Source organism: Girardinichthys multiradiatus, chromosome 13, assembly GCF_021462225.1.
Source record: "Girardinichthys multiradiatus isolate DD_20200921_A chromosome 13, DD_fGirMul_XY1, whole genome shotgun sequence".
NCBI lineage: Eukaryota > Metazoa > Chordata > Actinopteri > Cyprinodontiformes > Goodeidae > Girardinichthys > Girardinichthys multiradiatus.
In genome coordinates, this window is record NC_061806.1 from 39,784,530 (window position 1) to 39,789,856 (window position 5,327).

Here is a 5,327-nt window from a genome sequence, read left to right on the forward strand (position 1 = left end):
TGATCGACGTTTATGGCCACGTGACTGTCGTGACCCACCAAAATAAAAGCTGAAACATCAGAATTTAAATCGAACCTAACAGAATCTTGTCACCGTTCAGTTTAGTAAATATGCTTTTTATTTTCAAACATTTGTGTAATGATTAAGCAATTACTCTTTCTTATTGTTTTATTGTTAATAATCATCATCATAATAATAATACTAATAATAATGCAAAAGAGAATTGGTAGGAATGATAATATATTACCAATATTAATATGGACATGACATAGTGGGGGAGATGTACCACTACTAGTACTACTACTACTACTAATACAACTGCTACTTCTATTGTACTATCATAATCACTCTCAGTCTTGGTTAACAGTAAAAGCTTTTGGATATGGATCCTCTATTTTTGTAATTGCTACTGACTCTGAACCCTACATCATAGCATGCTTCACTGCCATCCATAATAATAATAATACAAATAATAATAATAATTCAATATGACATAAATACATTAGGAAATTGGCGACCTGTCTAGGGTGTACTCCGTCTCTCGCCCATAAACTGCTGGAGATAGGCACCAGTTTCCCCATGACCCACTATGGAAGAAGCGGTAGAAAATGACTGACTGACATTAGGAAATTGGTAGAAATTAAAAAACATAGATTAATATTAGTGGACACAATACACCAGTAGTGGAAATGCATTACTTCTACTAATACTGCTGCTACTACTATTGTACTGACACCATCGCTATGAAACATTATTTTATTTATTATGACATAGAATACTAATGATAATAAAGCTATGACATGTAGAAAAAAAATCATTTGGGAGACACATCCTGCACCTAGGGAAGTATAGAGCTGCCACCCAGGCAAAAGAAAAATACAGCTATATCATGTTATGATGTGAAAACGTTATGATTCTAATAATACACTTTCCCATGTTTTGACAAAAAACTTTTCAAGTTGTTAATTGTTAATTTTCAAGTTGGATATTGTTAGAACAATATGTTTTCTTCTACAACATAAAACATTTCACATGCAGAAACACCATCAATTCCTCAATTTATGTTCAAAGGTCTTCAGTTTGTCACAGGAGTCAAGATGCAACATTGATTTGGGGTCATTTTTGGTCAATTTTGTCTTTGCTCAACCCTAAATGGGTCCAGATATATCTGTAAATGTCTCACGGTGCAGCGCAGTGCTGAAAGCAGTTCAACTGGTGCAGCTTGTTTCCATGGAGCTTTCCAAGCCCCTCCAGTTGATCAAGGAGAAATGCTGCCACCTCAATCGGATCAGACTCATTCTTCCTCCTGCACAGCCCAATGTTTCCTTCTCAGTGTACGCATGATTATCACAATACTGTCCAAGCTGCTGAACTACAACAAAATCTCTCCATTGCTCAGTCCAATCATAGTGCTATAAGGTAAACATATATTACTATGTTACTACAATAACATATGTTACTACAATATAATATTTTTTTTGTAAGAACACGAAAAGTTATTTTGTTACAATGTAATACATGTTTCTTGTAACAACTTGATATTGTCAGTCAGTCATTTTCTACCACTTATTCTATAGTGGGTTGCGGGGGAGCCAGTGCCTATCTCCAGCAGTCTATGGGCAGGAGGCGGGGTACACCCTGGACAGATCGCCAGTCCATCTCAGGGCAACACACAAACTACCAAGCACACACTCATTCATACACCTAAGGGCAATTTAGAGTGACCAATTAACCTAACAGGCATGTCTTTGGACTGTGGGAGGAAGCCGGAGTACCCGGTGAGAACTCATGCATTGCACAGGGAGAACATGCAAACTCCATGCAGAAAGACCCCAGGCTGTTAATCGAAACCAGGACCTTCTTGCTGCAAGGCAACAGTGCTACCAACTGCGCCACCGTGTAGCCCAACTTGATATTGTATTGTTTAAAAATGAAGAGTCAATTGAAAGAACATAGTAGTATATTGTTAGAATAAAATTATAATGTGATATAGCTTCTCCAAATGAGATAACTCAATTGATTGTGGTACGCCATGCAGGGTGCGGGTGGCCGGTGGGCTGGGGCGCCCCCGGGGTTTGGGGTTGGGGTTGGCGGGGTGCCCGGTAACTGGGGCCGCCGTAGCCTTTTTTCCACTGCTTCCTTTTGTGGTCCTGGCCTGGGGTCGGGCGCTGGGCTGCGGTTGGCGGTCGGGTGGGTGGGGCGGCGGAGCATGTCTTGTAACTGCACCGGGGCGGCTGGCAGGTTGTGCTTGGCCTGGAGCGGTTGGCCTGCATGGCCCAGGTCCCCGGCCGGTGCATGTATCCCTCTCGTGGACTGGTGGGCTGGGGCTGCTGGCCCTGTCTGGGGGGGTTGGGCGGGTTTGGAGGTGTGCTGCTCTGCTGGCTGTCTTGTCCGAGGGGGGATCGGGGCGGTGGGCTGAGGGGTGGCGTGGAGGGGCTGCGGCCTGTGGGGTGGAGGGGTTGTGTCCACCTCTAGGGCGTGGGGTCACTGGCGTTGCTGGGCGGCGATGGTGGAGCTGAGCTGGATAGTGTTTCTCCCTGGGCGGTCGTTGCAGTGGCAGTGATGTTGTGGGGGGGCGTGGTGGGGCCACTGGCCCTGGGTGCCTGCCGCTGGCCGGGTACCTCTTGGTGGATGGGTTTGTCCCGTCATGGTGCGGTGTCGGGGGTCCAGTTGTGGGTGCGGTGCTGGTTGGGGTCTGCCCTGTTGCGCCAGTGGGCGGGGGTGGCGTTGTGCGGGGCCCTTGCCTTGCCGTTGCGGCGCACTGTGTGGTGGGGGAGCGGGGTGCGGCGGGGGTTCTTGGAGCGGGGCTGTGTGTGGAGCTTGCGCTGTGTGGGTGTGGCTTCATCGGCTTCTCGGCCACGGAGTTCACCTGTGGGGGTGTGCCCCTGTGGGGGTGGGGATCCGTGCCGTTTGGGTTCGGGGGGATGTGTTCGATATCGGTGTCCTTGTTGGGGGTGGCCCTGTGGGGAGGTTCTTGTTAGGGTTCACTGGGGGTGGGAGACTCATGGGGTTGGGATCGGAGCTCGTTGGGGAGTCGGGACTGCTCCGTCCTGGGGCGGCTCTGGTTGGTGGGTTGCTTTGGGCCATGTGGACCCCTCTTTTGTACATAACCCCCTCTCCGGAGGTGGATGGGGGCTGTTGGACACTGGGTTTGGGGCGTAAGGGCAGGAGCCGGGCCGGGGTCGCCCGGGTCTGGGCAGTACCGGCGCTGTCTGCCTGCCTCTGTCTCAGGAGGGAAGGGGACCACCTCCTGGGTCCGGGGGCCAGTTGCCCCTAGTGGGTACCGGCGCCTGGATCTGGGAGTATAGAGTATGCATGGGGAGTGTGAGTGAGTGTATGACGTCCATTGTTGTTTATCCTTACGTTGGGTGTGAGTGATTGTGTGCCTGTTCTTTTTTTTTTTTTTTTTTGCGACAGGTTGGGTCTTGGACTGCTCCCTCTCCTGGATCAGCTTCCTCCCCGCCACACCGCCTGCCGGTGGTTGGAGTCTCTGCCCGCTGGTGTACTTGTGGTTCTCGGTGTCCGGGGCCGGGTGCTTTGGTGTGTGCTGGCTCACTCCCGGTGGCTGCTTGTTGGGGCCTGGCCCCCTGGGCTCTGTCGGGCCTCTGCTTGGGGGGTGGTGTGTCCCGGTGTCTTGGGCCTCTGGGTCCATGGCTGGATGTGCTCGGGCGTGGACGGCTGCCGGCGGAGCCTGTGGGCTCGTCGCTGCGGCTCCCTGGGGCTTCTGCACTGTCGCTGCTGGGTGGTTCCCCTGGGACTCTCCACTGCTCTTCTCTGGGGGGGTTGCGGTAGTCCCGGCGGTGGTTCTCCTGGGGTTCCTGTGCTTTGGGGGGCCTTTAGATGTCTGTGCCTCGGATCTCCTCAGTGTCCGTCCAGGGACCATGGGGCAGGCCTGTGGGTCCTCACACTCGCTATTGCATATTTTTGTGGAGAAACCTTGTATACAAAAGCGCGTCCACACCCATACTCACAGGTGTTAAGCTTCAGGTGTTGACAGATACACACATGTTCTGTATTGGGCTGCACCTCTCACTAAGTACATTTTACATTCAGAATTACCGTGTACTATTTTGTTAAAAAAAAAAAACAGCTGTAGGTGTATAAGCAAGCAGGGTGCAATCTTGTATTCTCTTTATCCTTCTTTCTCTCCTCCACTCTTTCCTCCTTTTCTCCCCTTTTCCCCCATCTCTATCTTTTTTTAGCTTCTTTTTTCCTTTTCATTTCAGTCTCCGTGTCCGTAACAATTGAAATATTCCCAAAGAAGTTTATAATAAAGTTTATTTTATACATATCAAGCAGAGCTTTAAAGCATTAGCTGTGATGCTCCAGTTCTGAGCGCTACTCTGCCGGACAGGACACGGTAAAAACAAAAAAAAAAGTTTATTTATTGTTAATTATCGTTCTTACATGTATATACAGAACAACAGCATAAACATAATCACAGAGACATGAAACATGAAATCCATGAAATCCAGAAACATAATCACTTTCTATGTGGGTGTTCCTCTTTGTGTGCATTATTAGTTTTCTATCACATGTTGTGTTTTGCTTTTGGGCAAAAAGTTATATTTTTAGTCTGATCTAAGCAGAACAGCTACTTCCACGTGTTAACGGTGTCTCTTAGATGGAGGGTGGAAAACTTCAAACATGACTTCTTTTTCAATAATGGCGTGTTTCTTAAGAGTCTTGCGTAAAGGTTAGATTTGTGGAGGGCACAACTAACACTTTCCTGATTCTCCAACCTAACCTGAGGGTCTGGTCTCAATCTCCAGTGGCCATTGGGCAAGAGACAGGATACTGGACAGGTTTCTAATGTAACATAAATGTCATGTTGTCATAAGCCTAAAAGCATCATAATTGACAGAAATAAAGGCTTTTAAAACATCAGTCTGTGTCTGGAGGAGACATCTTTTCAGCTGCTCATTTATTCAGGGGTTGCCAAAGCAGGTCAGTACAACTTCCACACAGACTTAGCAGAGTTTTTACATCAGATGCCCTTCCTGATGCAACAGGGTATTAAACCCTGGCCACTGTATCAAATATGAGGAATTGCACGCAACACAACTATGGAACGAAAAACATCAGCCTGTGAGTAATTAATCTATATAATGTTTTACTTATTGAATTCAGTGACAATAATATTCTGATTTACTGAATATGTCGGGGGAAGATCTTGGGTCGGACCAAAGTGCAGACCAGAGCTCGGTAGCCGCATCATAGTTTATTCCTCAAAGGCAAAAACGTAACAAAAATACTGTAGATATGAATCAGAGTCCAAAATACAAAACTTACAAAACTCTGCAGGTACTAATGGCAAAACATAGCAT